This window comes from Diabrotica virgifera, chromosome 2 (genome assembly GCF_917563875.1).
Source record: "Diabrotica virgifera virgifera chromosome 2, PGI_DIABVI_V3a".
NCBI lineage: Eukaryota > Metazoa > Arthropoda > Insecta > Coleoptera > Chrysomelidae > Diabrotica > Diabrotica virgifera.
In genome coordinates, this window is record NC_065444.1 from 185,294,654 (window position 1) to 185,311,652 (window position 16,999).

Genomic DNA, 16,999 nt, shown 5'->3' on the forward strand with positions numbered 1-16,999 from the left:
TAAGTGGACTATTCAAATTTTTCGTAAACAAAAATTCGCTTTATAAATATAGCTCCTTCATTTTTGACGATAAAAAGTTCAAAATGCTATACAGGGTGTCCAGAAACTCTACCGACAAACGAAGACAGGAGATTCCTCAGATAATTTTAAGACAATTTAACCCAATTCACTTAGTCTGAAAATGCTTCTTAAGGGAGCTAGAGCTCTTTGAAGATGGCGTCATGAAATTAGTTTTTCTTAAATACCTCCAGAACGCTTCTATTTAGAAAAACGAAAATTGGTATGCATATTTACTTTTCAGAGATAAATCGACTCCATTCATTGCAAATTTCTAGTACCGGTCATAGGCGTCCGTTTTGGGTAGAGCAACGGGTATTTTATCGCATAACTTTTTTGTCCTTAACTTTTATGCATTTTTGATACCGGATTATTAAATTGTGAGGTATTCTAGTACTAAAAAGTACTCTTGCTTTAAGTCGATAGGACACACCGTTCTCTAGAAAAATCAATTTAAAAGTTTTTTGTTTATGGAATTTGAAAAAAAAATTGAAAGAACTTTTCAACAAAAAAGGAAGTTAAAAAGGGTTCAAGGCAGGTTTTGTTTATATTCGATTCAGAGTTGGACTACCATCTCCATATAGCAACTATTTCAGCATCCTTATGCATCATCAGTGAAGATTATGCAGTCACAACTCTGAAGGGAATATAAACATTCTGCCTCTTTTAAGGCAAAACATCGCGATGCAATGAACCCACCTTTTGAGACGCAAATCAGCGACATCTCTCGTATTACGAGGAAAACAACGAAAAGCCCCAGATAAAAAAGGAAGTATTTTACCAACATAAAGTAAGAGTAACTTTTAGTACTCGAGTTCCTCATAATTTAATAATCTATTATTAAAAATGCTCAAAAATTCAAGACAAAAAAGTTATGCTATAAAATAACTGTTGACCTACCCAAAACGGACGCCTATGACCTGTACTAGGAATTCGCAATTAATGGAATCGATTTATCTCTGGAATATAAATAAATGTACCAGTTTTCGTCTTTCTAAACAGTTTTTTTTTAATTTTTTTGTTAATTCAAAAAGCGAAAAATTTTTAAATCGATTTTTCTAGAAAACGGTGTGTCCTACCGATTTAAAACAAGAGTACCTTTTAGTACTAGAATACTGCACAATTTAATAATCCAGTGTCAGAAATGCATAAAAGTTAAAGATAAAAAAGTTATGCGATAAAATAACCGTTGCCCTACCCAAAACGGACGCCTATGATCGGTACTATAAATTTGCAATGGATGGATTAGATTTATATCTTGAAGATAAATATGCGTGTCAATTTTTGTTTTTCTAAATAGAAGCGTTCTGGAGGTATTTAAGAAAAACTAATTGCAAGACGCCATGTTCAAAGAGCTCTAGCTCCCTTAGGAAGCATTTTCGGACTTAGTGAATTGGGTTAAATTATCTTAAAATTATCTGGAGAATCTCCTGTCTTCGTTTGTCGGTAGAGTTTCTGGACACCCTGTTTAAGCGGACTATTCAAATTTTTCGAAAACAAAAATTCGTTTTATAAACATAGCTCCTTCATTTTTGGCGATAAAAAGTTTTTTCAAAAATGATTTTATAGGATTTTTGAAGAGCTCTAAGAGTATGTAAATTAAATTCCATAAGATCCCTTAGTTTTTATTTGGGGTGGGTTTAAAGGGGTCGAATAAGGGGGCGTTTGCTCGTAAATAAAGGATTTAAACAGCGATATCTCGGTAACTATTCACTGTAATAAAATCTAGGCACAGGAAAATTTTAGTTGCTACAAAAACTACAATTTAGTAGTGTATCATTTTTTTCGCATCTTCATGTGTATTTTCGGAGATATTTTGAAAAATGGTGAAAATACGAAATTGCAAAAAATCTGTTTTTCTGTAAACTCCAATGTTTCTAAAATTACGCCTTTCAAATAGGTCAAGCTTCTTGAGTGTGTTGATAATGCACATATAAAAGGAGTTACAGAAATCTGAAGACCAATTTTTAATTAGAAGGATAGTTAGGGGGTTGTTTTCACTGATTTTTTCGTAGAGAAAAGCAGGTACCGACTTTTTTAATTATAAGTCGCTCAATTTTTATGCTAGAAACTTATTATTTTTGAAAGATCTAATTGTATACTTGAAAAAAGATTATTTAAGTTTTCCTCGAAAAATGCAAATTTTTCCCATTATTTGGCTTTGAATATTTCAAATTATGCATTTGACGAAAAAAGCTAACCTTTAACTTGCCGCATCTCGGTTCGTATTAGTCGTAAAATATTATAAAAAAAATTTGGCTTGTGTTACAAAAATATACAATTTTGATATCTACAGTTTTTTTGATTAAATGCATATTTTTCGAGTTATTCTCAAAAAAACCCTCAAAAAAGGTGGATTTTATCGTCGAAAAATCAACCGCGAATAACTCGAAAAATATTAGTTTTACGAAGAAAATGTAAAAAACATATTTTTCTTAGAATTACTTTTTACATCGATTTACATGGTTAAAATGTAATAAAAAATTCCCTCCCCCGAGATGGAGTGGCCACCACTCCCTAGGTTTTAGCGTACAGCGGCATGCTATAGAAAATTATCCTTGGACTATTCCCTACCTTCTGTGAAAATTTCAAGTAAATACAAGCTGGACGAAAAAATTGCGAGCCAAAATGCTTCATTTGTTGGCCTAAAATTTCTGAGTAAGTAGGTATTAGGTAGATAATATCCAATATTTTTACAGTCAAAATAAACTGCTCGTCAAAAGTTAGGGATATCGAATATTATGCTCATTTTCATAGTTGATTTTTTCGTGAACAGATTAACGGATTCCGCTATTTTTTTTATTATTTTAGATTTTTCTTTAGTATTTACAAAGTTGTGCAAAGATTTACTCAAACTTCTTTTTTGTACTTATACCGGGTGGAAGAAAAGAAATGTTTTTCTTATGTTAAGTTTGTGCCACCCTGTAGGGTGAACGAGGTACAAATGTTAGTATACATCGAAATCGTATTGTAGTCTAATGTTTTGTGAACATTTTTTTTTTGAATTTCCTTGATATCTTTAGAAACAAAGAAATGTGGTTTTACTCTTTAATAGGTGTTTTAACTGAAACAAAAATAAATTAACAATAAAAAATAGCAGTTAACAAATCTTTAGAAACAGAAAGCCACATAAGATAAACAATTCGTATCGACACCTATAAGAGTTATTTGTCGACCAGGTAAGCGGTATGCACAGGGTAATATAAGAGAGACGAGATTGTGTAATGGAGGCCCTGTGATGTTTTGGGGCGGAATTTCCCTGAGAATAAATACGGATTTGGTGTCTACGTGGAGGCTCTATAAATAGCGAGAGGAACATTACACAGATTTTTTTCTTTAAACACTCTGTTTCTTTCGCACTATATATGTAGAAACTAATTTCATCTTAGTGGTATGACAAGACATGGCCTCTTCACGTATCGCATGTCGTCAGTAAAAACACATACTAAAGAATAAAACCGTCTAGTTTCTTTGTTATTTAAGATATCAGAGAAATTAAAAAATTAAATGTGCGTAAAATATGAGACTACAACATAATATCGACCTTTGTGTCTTTTCCTCCCTACAAGGCGTCTCAAACTTTTGTTTCGTTTAAAACACATGTTAAACTACAAAACCGTCTATTTTCTTTGTTTCTAAAGATATCAGGGACATTCAAAAAGCCAAATGTTCACAAAACATAAGGCTACAATTAGATTCTGATGAATACTCACATTTGTACCTCGTCCCCCCTACAGGGCGTCTCAAACTTAACATAAGAAACACATGTCTTTTCTTTTACCCGGTATAAGTACAAAAAAGAAGTTTGAGTAAACCTTTGCACAACTGTGTAAATACTAAAGAAAAATCTAAAATAATAAAAAAAATTAGTGGAATCCGTTAATCTGTTCTCGAAAAAATCAGCTGAAAATGAGCATAATTTTCTATATCCCTAACTTTTGACGAGCAGTTTATTTAAGTTTAACCTGAAACTGTATTTATAGTTGCCTAACTCCAGGACAATTTAAATTGCATAAGTACATAGTGATTTGTAATAATTGTCAAAATGCTAATGGTGTACATAATAACAAATTCCTGTGACGTAAAAGTATAATTTTGAAACGATGATAGGAATACCAGGATATCCGCGTCTAGTGTACAAATCAAAAACAATGTGTTGCAAATAAAAATAGTGAATTTTTTGTGAAGTAATTAATAAAGAAACCATCTCTAAGAAATAATTTATAATCGGTAAGTCATATCATATGTTTAAAGGGTTATCTTTTTAAAAAAATTGTTTTGTGATTATTGGCAATTTGTAATTAACCGAAATTTAATCTGTAGTCATACTGTGGTATAATAAAATATTTGTAAGGAGAATTTATAGTAATTAAATTTCTGTTTGTACAATAACCCAGGATCAGGATGGTCCTGGTAGTTAGGAAAAATGTAGGTTAAGGCTATTTACTGTGTTTTCAACTATGGTTTTCAAGTGTTCTCCGGATGGTCATTCTATACCTACTTATAATAATCCTGAAATTATAAACAATTTATCTAAGTCTACCATCTTTATTTTCTGATTCAAGTATGACCAAGAAGCTAAGAATTTACAGACTTTGAACATTTGCAGAACTTCAAGGATAATATGAATAAAAAGAAGACTGGTTAGGCGTTGTGATGAAGTACCACTTACACTTTACAGGGTGACTGGATGAAAATGAAACAGATAATCAGGAACTACAACAACCCTGCCACAGGTCAATTTTTGATTAACACCTTGGCTGCATTTAGAGATATTTATAAACTTACGTTGTGTGCATTATGAGGTATATGTCCCGTAGTGAATCTTTGCCACACTGAGTTATGACACTGTCGAAGCTGCCAACCATTAGTGTGATATGTGGTCTATTTATCTCACAACACAGCATCTCACAACAAGTATTTTCGGTAACCTCGGTATTTTCAATTGTTTTATTTTTATCCCTAAACTAGGGTAAGAATCACCCCAACATTTTAATGGGAATGAGGGTCAAACAAAACATTGCTTGAAAGCCCTTCCAATTCCCTATTCGCGGTGTGCCAGTACTTGGAGGGGATACGAGAAATGATCATGCGAGAATAGCGGAGAAATATTGTAACTTTCTTAAATAATTCATTTTCAACTGAAATTGTCAAATTGACGTATATTTCATATCTACTGTCAATAAAGAAGAAAAATTACATATCGTCCCTTAGCTAACAACACTTCATAAGTCATTTTTACCAACTTTACAGGAGACGAAAAAAACCACTTTTTGAAAGAATAAAAAATTATAGAAGATACAGATTTAATTTTAGAAAATTCTTTATATAGGGTTTTTTTTGTAAAATTTTCTGAATTTTTCAATGGTCAAGTCAGTTTTGTTCTAAAATTTATATTTTCGGAGTTATTTAAAAAAACATTAAATTTCGTAGTTCATTTGTTTAATAAAAAATCAAGCACCCACTTCTCGAGTAGAACTTTTTGATATGTTGTTTATTAAACATTTCTTACAAAATGTTTCTTACGAAATTACAAAAAGTTCTATCTTATTTGATTTTTTCCGAAGTGAAAATCTATATGCACTCCCCTATAAGGCAGAGAATGATTTTAAAATTGAATCAGGAGTCAAAACGGTTAATAGTCCAAGTAATGAAGCTTAAAATAGGACAAAATCTCGCAATTTTTACAGAATGGATCGATTAGCTTGAAAATTTGAGAATAAGTAGTGGATAGTCCGTGGATCAAGATCTATATGATGCCCACAGGCGCTTTTACCATGGGAGGGTTGCCACCCCATCTCGAGGGTGGAAATTTTTTATTTTATTTTGACCGCAAAAGTTGGTAAAAACATTCATTCTAAGCAAAAACGTTCTATACATTTTTTTGATAAAATTAATAGTTTTTGATTTATTCGCTATCGAAAGTCTTAGTTTGATATCGAAAAAATCAATGTTTTTAATCAGTTTTCTGCTAATAACTCAAAAAATTTCGTTTTGTCAAAAGAACTTTGCTTAACAAAAATGTACCTTTTAAAAAAATAAGCAAAACCGTTTTTTATTTAATTTTTTTTAAGACCAATAGTAATCGAGCTATACTTTATTAAATGTTAGGCTCTTCTTCGTCAAATGCTAAATATTGTAGTTTCAAAGTCAAAAGACGGGAAAACTATGAATTTTTCGAGGATAACTTGTTTAAACTAATTTAAAGTATTTAAAAATATCTATCTCCTGATATAAAAAAGTAGTCTCCAGCTCAAAAATTAAGTGACTTATAATAAAAAGAATGTTGGTCCCTATTTTTTTCAGCGAAAAAGTGATCAGAAACTTTCCCCTACTCACCACCCTAATTAAAATTAGTGATTGACCTTATTTGGTCTTCTTTATGTATGTATTATTAATACATCTTAATACATTAATGATTAGTTAAAAAAAAAATGGAGTTAAAAGCGAATAACGAATTTTTGTAGTTTGGTAAAAAATGCCTTTATCTTCATAATAGAAAGATTAGCATCAGAGATACGAAAAAATATTTCAATATAAAATTGTAGGTTGTTTATTTCCCAAGAACATGGTTGGAAAAAATAATTTTTACGGCAAAAATTGAGTTGTGAGCTATTGACAATTAAAACTTGTAATAACATGCAAAAACCACCTTTACCAACCCTTTCAAAGTCACCTCTTTTTGCGACTGAGGGTTTTAAAAGGATTTAATATTAATAATTATAGATCTTGTAAAAACCTACAAAATTCTTTTTAACAAATTTTCTAGGATAGAAAATAAAAAAAGTTACGGTTAAAAAAATAAATATATTTTTTTGAAAAAAAAAAAGAAATCCAATTGGAAGCATAATAATGTAAGTTAGCGGTGTTTTTAGTCATTGGCCTTATTTATTCTTCTTTATTTTATGCATCATTAATAGATTCCAGAACTTGACTGGCTTAGAATGATTAGTTTTAAAAAAACGAGTTAAAAACGGATGACGAATTTTTGTAGTTTGGTAAAAATGCCATTTTCTTCAGAATAGAAAGATTAGCATCAGAGATACGAAAAAATGTTTAGATATGAAATTGTAGGTTATTTAATTTCCAAGAACTTGGTTTGAAAACATTTTTTCTACGGCAAAAATTGAGTGAATCGTAAATGAGTATAATATCGAAAAACATTGATTTTTTCGATATAAAACCAACACATTCGATAGCGAATAAATCAAAAACTATTAATTTTATAAAAAAAAATGTATAGAACATTTTTTGCTTAAAATGAATGATTTTATCAACTTTTGCGATCAAAATATAAATAATGAAAAATTTCCACCCCCGAGATGGGGTGACAACCACCCCCAAGGTCAAAGCGCCTTTCGGCATCATATAGATTTTGATCCTTGGATTATACACTACTTATTCTCAAATTTTCAAGCAAATCGATCCATTCTGTAAAAATTGCGAGATGAAAAGCTTCGGTTCCTGGACTATAAAGAAAATACCGAAAAATGATTTTTTTTTATTTTGACCATGATCACCTACTATAAAAATCTGAAAAAATTCACGGGGATAATTTCATACCCAATAAAAGGATTTAAAGTTTGCGTGAAGTAACAATCTACTTATTTTAAATGGGATTTACTTTTTCGCACTGTTTTTTGGTACACTTTCATATAATCAAATATCCTTAACTTTCACGTTGTCATGGTGATGACATGTGAGCAAAAAATTACAACAAAAGTTTTGACAGTTTTGTGGTTTGAAAGAAGTTAGAATTTTTAAATGTCAAAGTTCTAAAAATTGTAGAAAAGAAATGAATTCTAGTGACGAAGAGTTACAGTTTTTTTATTTGTTTATCGTAGATCAAATATTGTATGAAACTGTGCGTAAACTACTTTTTGCAAACTTACGCGATGTATAGCATTCGCCCCGCTGTCGCTCGTGCTCTAAACACTAAACATCGCGTGCGTTCGCAAAAAGCATACTTCACGAACTGTTTCATAAATAACTATTTTGGCATTTTGTTCGTCCTAGTTCTTTAAACAAAGTTTAAAAATTTCAAAAGCAAACAAAAAATTAATTTGTCGTCAAAAATTTTGTACAAGAGATACTGCTATATTATAGAAGACAATAAAAAATACTACAAATTAAAAAAAAAAATTAAATTTTTGCGATAATTAGAAACGAAGATATCGCCAAAAAACAAAAAACACGTTTTAATTTTTTGGGTGGATATGGGTGGTGCTAGGGGTCTAAAAAGTTTTTTTGGTCAATACTCTTTGATGTAGAACAACATGGTATTTTTATTTTTGGAATATCATGGGGCATTTTTCAATATCTTAACCGGATAGTCCATTTGTTTAATTGCTAGCGATAATTTTCTCAGTTTAAATTATTAGGAAAAATACTCGTTCTATTTAATACGTACGTATTGACATACCTATCATATTGACATACATATCATATTGAATACAGTCCAAATGTTTACTTTATAATTAATCTTATGTTGACGCACTTTTTATCATGAAAATTTACGTCGGTTTAGATATAAGTATTTTCTTGAATTAGTGTTTTTTTCTTCCAAGCCAATCACAATATTTTTTCTTCCAAAAGCCAATCACAAAATCAAATATTCACTGGAGGGACCGAAGACGTTCAGAAACAAAGCGTCTCTTTGTTAAGACATTGAAACCGACTTTACTAATTAACAAGACGTTTCCTCAACACACACACTACACATAACATCTGATTGCGAAATCAACAGTACCATGACAATGGCCAATGATATAATTATATTAACAGGGAATACTTAAGAGAAATAAAAGCCAATTTTTTTTTAAATGAAAACAGTTCTCTGCATCCAAGACCTTAAGAAATGAGCGTAAGAGCGTTGAGATGTTCCTTGTTTTCGATACTACAATATGAACTTGAAAGGGACATTTGAGCAAGACCACATAAATAAGTTAGTCATTTGAAATGTGTTGTTAAAAGTATGATTAGAATATTGTGGATTCAGAAAAAATCCAACACGGAATTAAGTATTTCGAGAGATAGGGAAATAATAAAGAATATAAAATAATAATCATAAAATCATAAAGTTATAATAAGTATTTGGGATATGTAATGAGGGCACAGCAATATGGAAAACAGTAGAACTCCGATTATCCTTGCACCAGGGGACCGGACGTGGCACGGATAATCCGAACATTTATATCTTAGATAGTACACATATGTACCGGGTGTCCCAATAAGAATGGTTCTCGGCCATATCTCAGGAACCGTTTATAGTACAACTTTGAGAAAAAAATATTTATAACAAAAGTTGCCTGGACAAAAGCCTGGAAATTATTTTCATAATTGTAGGTTCACCGCTAGAGGGCGTAATTGAATATCAAAAATGAAAATTTTACAAAATTTGCCTAACGAAAGGGCACTGGAATTCCGATCATTGTATTCTTCATAAAATTCTACGCATATTTGATTTCACAAGTTTAAGTCTACCTTTGCAAATAAAAGGTGGGGGTGAGTGGGAATCTTGTTATGAAAAAATGGCTGTAAGTCCGGTTCTGCTAAATCGAATTTTGCAAACTTGGTCTTGTTGAAAACAGCTCTTTTTCGTCAATGTAAGAGTTATAATTTCGAAACAGCCTATTAAGTAATATGCCAGCTAGGAGACGTTACATAATTATTTTTAGAAATCTAATTTTCTTTGGAAAATATTAAATACAAGTATGCATTTTTAATCTTGTATTACAAAATTATATCAAATTAGCAACAGAATAGCGAAAACCGCATGTCGATACCTTTTTTTATCTCGAGATATCTTAACAAACGTGTAAATTTTAAACATAACGATTACTGTCACCGATAAACGAAGTTGAGGAAAGGTAGTGTGCTGTGGAAAAAACAAAAAAACATTTTTTAGATGTAAACGTGTATTAATTAAAACAACAATAGGACCAACAACACTTTAAAATATAACAAAGAAATAAAAACAACAACTTAGTGACGACTTAAATGTTCAAATTATGACCCATAATTTTCGATGCAAGTATTTACTCTTTAAGAGTATATTGAACAGTAGTCTCAATTTCTGCTCTCCCAATGCTTTGCATGGCGTTTCCTACTCTCTGGATCATGTTTTCTCGAGTAGTGGGTCTAGCGGCAAAAACAAGGTCTTTAATCCGCCCCCATAAATAAAAGTCTAAAACAGTTAAATCTGGTGATCTGGCTAGCCAAAAAAATAGGCTTCCACGTCATATTCATCTATCAGCGAATGACTCATCTAAAAAATCTCTTACTACTACGGAAAAATGCGTGGGACAACCATCGTGCTAAAACACCATTAGTCCGTTCTTTAACGGTAAAATATTGCAAAACCTCTAAATTTTAAAGAACCGCTTGGATTGACATGAAATTTGGCATACACATAGCTAACAAGTCAAAGAAAAAAAGTGATATTGTGCCGATATGTGCTTTTGCCCTGGGGGTGGTTTTCACCCCCTCTTGGGGGTGAACAAATATTCGTCCATAGAAAGTGAGGAAATGGATAAACTGGCTAATTTTAAGTAACTTTTGTTCTATAGAGTTTTTTCACTAAGTCAATACTTTTCGAGTTATTTGGCAGTGAATATGTTCATTTTTTCAACAAAGTAACCACGCTTTTAGACGGTTTTTCGCAAATAACTCAAATAGTAAGTATTTTGTCGAAAAAACATTCTCAGCAAAAATATAGCCTGTAAAAAATTTAAAAAAAATGGTGTATATATCACGTCTACGCCTAGTAGAAGCAGAGTTATAGCTAATGAAAAATAGGTTCATATTCGTCAAATTCCAAATGGAATACTTTAACGTGAAATAATTAAAAATGAAGCACATTTCGGGGAAAACTCATTACAACTTATTTAAAGTGTTTAAAGTTACGCTCAAAATAAAGTTAGTCCCTTTTGGTTTTGGTAAAAAAATCGAGAAAATCACCCCCTAATTAGTATCGTAAATGAACTTAATCGTTATGACTTCACAAGTTTCTTCACTTATGTATAAATTGTTTATATGATGTGTAAGTTTCATCGGTTCAAAGTCCTTATTATTGAAAGGGCTGTAGTTAAAAAGGGTTGAACGAGTCACTGATCACGAATGTATGCAAATTTAGAAACACCAAATCTTAATCAATTTTTGTCTAACAGAAAAACAAAAAAATACATGATATTCAGAAAAGCAAATCTGACTTTTTTTGTTTTTCGAGATTTTTGGTATCTCTAACAATTTTTAAGTTATTTTGAAAAATAACATATTTTTCACAATTTAAATTTTTAAAACTTTTACTTTGAAACCAAATTTTTTCAAAAATAAACACTTTGAATCCATGAAACTTACATATTATATAACACAACATAAGTAAAAAATTTTTTCATTTTAATTGTGGCTTATTTCCCATATAAATAATTAATCATAAAAATGCCACAAGGAAATAGCTTCAGAACAACAATAAGTAAAATAATTTGTGGAGCGGTAACGATTAATTTAATTTAAGTTGCTAATTAGGGGGTGGTCTTCCCGATTTTTTTTTGCAAAAACAAAAGGGACCAACTTTATTTTGAGCGTAACTTGCTTAAATTTAATGCTAGAAACTTTTTGTAAAAACAGAAATAAAGCTTTTTTTTTAAACAGTTTAAAAAAGTTATAATAGATTTTCCCCAAAATGTGCTTATTTTTTTGGATATTTCACGTCGAAATATTCTATTTGAAATTTGGTGAATATGAATCTATTTTTCATTGGCTATAACTCTGGTTCTACGAGATCCAGAGAACTAACGCGTACACCATTTTTTTTTACTTTTTTATAGGCTATATTTTTGCTAAGAACGTTTTTTTCGACAAAATACTTACTTTTTGAGTTATTTGCGAAAAACCGTCTAAAAATGTGGTTATTTTGTTGAAAAATGAACATATTCCCTTGCAAATAACTCGAAAAGTGTTGACTTGGCGAAAAAGCTCTATAGAACAAAAGGTACTTAAAATTAGTCAGTTTACCCATTTCCGGACTTATTTTGGACATATATTTTTTCACCCCCAAGAGGGGGTGAAAGTCACCCCCAGGGCAAAGGCACACATCGGCACAATATCACTTTTTTTCTTTGACATGTAAGCTATACGTATGCCAAATTTCATGTCAATCCAAGCGGTTCTTTAAAATTTAGAGCAAAAACCGTGAAAGAATGGACTACATGGACCTACGAACTGCTAGCGGTACATCTTCCAGAAGAAGAGGCAATTCATTCCTTAGAAAAATTAGATAGCGTTCACCAATAATAGCATTATCGAAAAGAAAGGGTCCACTTATCTGACTATCACAAGATTTAACTGTTCGGGGTGGGGACGGTTTGGTATTTCACTTTTATTTAGATATGAGGACGGATTAAAGATCTTTTTGCAGCTAGGCCTAGTCGAGAAAAAATGATCCAGTGAATACGATACCCCATTCAAAGCATTTCGAGAGCAGAAATTAAGACTGCTGTTCAATATACTCTTGTAAGGGTAAATGCTTGAATCAAAAATGATGGGCAATAATTTGAACATTTAAGTCGTCACTAAGTATGTAGTTGTTTTTATTTCTTTGTTATATTTTATAGTGTTGTTTGTTTTATTGTTGTTTTAATTAATTATATACGTTGAGATCTGGAAAATGTTTCTTTGTTTTTTCCACAGCACACTACCTTTCCTTAACTTTGTTTACCGGTGACAGTAACGGTTAGGTTTAAAATTTACACGTTTTTTAAGATATCTCGAGACAGAAAAAAGGTATCAACATGCGGTTTTCGCCATTCTGTTGCTAATTTGATTTAATTTTGTAATACAGGATTAAAAATGCATACTTGTATTTAATATTTCCCAAAGAAAACTAGATTTCTGAAAATAATTAAATAACGCCTCCTAGCTGGCACATTACTTAATAGCCTGTTTCGAAATTATAACTCTTACATTGACGAAAAAGAGCTGTTTTCAAAAAGACCAAGTTTTTACAAAATTCCATTTAGCAGAACCGGACTTACAGCCATTTTTTCATAACAAGGTTGCCACCCACCCCAACCTCTTATTTGCAAAGATAAACTTAAACTTTTGAAATCAAATATGCGCAGAATTTTATGAAGAATACGATGATCGGATTTCCAGTTCCCTTTTATTAGACAAATTTTGTAAAATTTTGATTTTTTAATTTTTAATATTCAATTACGCCCTCTAGCGGTGAACCTACAATTATGAAAATAATTTCCAGGCTTTTCCCGAGGCAACTTTTATTATAAATATTTTTTTCTCAAAGCTGTACTATAAACGGTTCCTGAGATATGGCCGAGAGCCATTCTTATCGGGACACTCGGTACATACATAATGTACCTACCATAAAAATATAACAGAAAAAATAAACCTCATCAAGTTCAAACTAACTTAAAGTTAAAATAAAAATTACATAAAATTTACATACCGGAATAAAAAACAGATTTCTGCATAAATAAACTTTTACACTAAATAAGAAAACCCAGGAATCCGCAAATCAGCAATTTTTCGTATTGTTTGATTAACGTTTCCACATTGAACATTACCAAATCATCTTAAGCTTTGCTATTTCATTTTGCTCATTTTTTCCCTTTTCGTTACTTCACTCATTCATCTAAGCATTCTCATTTCTTTCTTTTTAACTGCCCAACATTCGGTCTCGTACATCATAGCTGATTTTATTGCTATTTTACTTTTCATAATCATTTTACCATCTAAAGATATAATTTTATAATTTGTAATAACTCTTTCTTTAAATGAAATTTCCAAATACTCTGTCTTTGTCATTTTTGTTCTAAATTATTTTCAGTATTTCCTACTAACACTACATCACCAGCATACATTGAGCACCAGGGAATGTTATCCTGTAGTTTCGCTGTTGAAACTAAAGAAGAACTAAACTCCGAGCCTTGGAGCAATAGTAGTTTGACATGAAATTTAGTCTCTCCCTCACCTGTCGTAATACTAGTTGTTACTCCTTCATCCATATCTAGATTCCAAGACTATATTCTATTTTTTCTAACGTATAATGATGTTTCCCTGGGATATTCCTCATCCGGAAATCCGAACGAAGGCTCAGTTTGCTTCTTGAACATTTTACCTGAGGAGATGCCATCATTTCATTATAATTTTTATTACTTTATTATGGTAGGGGAGCCCAAGCGGGGATTTTTGCAGTTACTCGAGCGGGTCAGATTATCATATGGGGAGAAACCTGGTACCGTGCAGATGTACCTCTACCATATATTGGCTCTTAACACAGGGGAGTTCGTTAAGGGGGGCCCGAAAAAAAATCTATCCTTAAAAAAACTCGAAATTGTTAGATTAAGATAAGGTAAGTTAAGTACATGCAAAGGAGATTTCAAAAATTTGACGATTTGAGTCGGGCGTAAGGAAATGGGCGAGTCCCAAAGTTTCACAAGAAAAAAGCGAATATTTCGCGAAATGAATGACAGGTCGAAAAACTAAAAAATATGTGCTCAATATTTTTTAAAAATCTATCGAATAATACCAAACACGATTTCCCACGGAGAGGGGTGGGGGGTAAATTTAATATTTTAAATACGAATCCCGCGATATTTCGCGAAATGAACATCAGATCGAAAAACTGTAAAATACACTTATTCAATATTTTTGAAAAATCTATCAAATGGCACCAAACACGAACCCCCACGGAGGTGGGGGGGGGGTTACTTTAAAATCTTAAATAGGAGCCCCCAATTTTTATTGCAGATTTGGATTCCTTACGTAAAAATAAGTAACTTTTATTCGAAACATTTTTTCGAATTATGGATAGATGGCGTTATAATCGGAAAAACGATTGTTGGAAATGGAAAATTCAATTAAAAAATGGCTAGCGCCTACTAAAATGGAAAACTTAACTTATACAATTAACTATTAACAATAGGTCCCCATAACGCTCGACTAACTGCACATTTAGCATACTTTGCATCCTCTACTATTACAGACGGTCTTCTCATTAATATGCCAAAATGCCTGAATGCATTTTCCCTCATCGTTATGTGCTGAACTTTAGCCAACATAGCACCAATGCAACCCATGTAAATGCACTATTACCCCATAATCACTTGCATTTTTCTGTATAGGTCCTTTTAGTGACTACCCTATAAGCAAAAATATTGTTGCCCGTTTCCAGCCACTAGGAGGAACGTACTTTATTCGAGATACATACACTCGCCAACACAATTAACCGCCCACCTTGTATTTCCTTCAATTTTCAGAGATAGTCACAACTTTTTTGTTTTCTATTCATACATAAAGAAGGCAATGAGGTCCTTAGAGTTCCATAGCAAACTCTTCCACAGCTCTCTACTCAGTTCAAAAGCTGCAGGTGACCGCTATGGACTATCCAAGTTGTTCACCACATTTTTCCATTATACTATTATACATTTTCTTCTTCTTCTTTTTCCATATGTACATAATATATCAAATTATCAGGATTAATAAATTTAGAGGTTAATTTTAGTTTCACAGATAAATTTCATTAAACAATCATATATATATATATTCTTGCTGTTCAGAGACAATAGGTAGGATATATTGAAAGGTGGAAAAACATTACATTTTATTAAATCTTCGATTAAATTATAGCTGTGTGGAATGTATTTTGTGCACTCAAAGAAAGTGTGATTCAAATCACCCACCTTCTGACATTCAGTACAAAGATTTGAATCAAAAACTTTAATTGTCAATATTGGACCACATTTTATGAAAGATACGATAAAAACTATCTTTGACGAAAAGAAAACAATAAAATTGTTAAAAAAAAGTCATGTATCAAGGGATGCTTAGCAAAACTGCATTTTTTATAAATCTTCAAAGAAAATTCAAACAAAAATTTTGAAAATCACAGTCTAATTGAAAAACAAAGTATGAGTATTAATAAAGGGTGTTGCCGCCTATGTCCCTTACGACTTCTTGGAGCTGGTTGGGCAATCTATTCATGATATCCTGGATATTCGGTAGGAGAATATCGTGTCAATCCTCTACTGCAGCCGTCTTGGGCTCTCCGGAGGACGTAGGGGTTGAATTAGGCTACGGGATGCTATCAGACGATTTCGGGAGACAGGTTCATACACTCGCAGCCCAGGTCAAGGCCGACTTCGATACACTACAATTCAAGATGACTGCTTCATTGTCAGCAACGTGTTGAGAAATCGTTTTTGCACCGCTTCTAAAGCTCGTATGCATTTTTTAAGGTGAGAAATGTTAGTGTGAGTGAACGTACCATTAGAAAAAGACTGGCAGAAAGAAATTTAAGGGCTTTCCGTCCAGCTCGCGCTCCACAGCTACTCCCACAACACCGTAAAGCTATTAGACTTGATTTTGTGGGAGAATATGCTGACTGGACTCTGGCGCAATGGAAGAACATACTGTTCTTAGATGAGAGCAGAATATCACTAAGAGGTTCAGATGGACGTCAGCGTATCTACAGACGTCAAAATGAGAGGTTTGCTCCATGCACTATATCCGAAACAGTGGCTTACCGAGGAGGGCCAATAATGATTTCACTCAAAAAAATTTAGTTCGTAATATTGATTAACAGTGATTATTGAATAGTATTTCGTTCTAACAACAATTTAATTTTTTGTTTCAACGAACTTTTAGACATTGATCAATATATTTGGTTTTTGTCACAATGATTGAATAATAATTGTGAAAATAACTAAAGTACATTAATCAATAACACTCAATTTATTCAAACAATAAGTTACTTCCTTATATTTAATAAATAATGGTAATTTTGGCAGCAAAGCACTTTCTTGATTTAGTAGATGATAAGTAGTTACCTTGGTTTATCGTGACAACGTACAAATTTCATTAAAACAATGTACAAATGTTGTTAATATGAGTAATATTTGATTATTCCATAGATGTAAACTGA

At 31.9% G+C, this 16,999-nt stretch overlaps 1 protein-coding gene across 1 annotated transcript in view; it reads left to right on the top strand.

Annotated features, from left to right (window-relative positions):
• The first annotated feature begins 4,106 nt into the window (after window positions 1–4,106).
• LOC114338980 (kelch-like ECH-associated protein 1) overlaps window positions 4,107–16,999 on the top strand; it is a 253,837-nt gene continuing 240,944 nt past the window's right edge. Inside the window, exon 1 of the mRNA XM_050644119.1 lies at window positions 4,107–4,287. The gene's annotated coding sequence lies outside the window, so the exon portion shown is untranslated. The remainder of the gene's footprint in view (window positions 4,288–16,999) is intronic.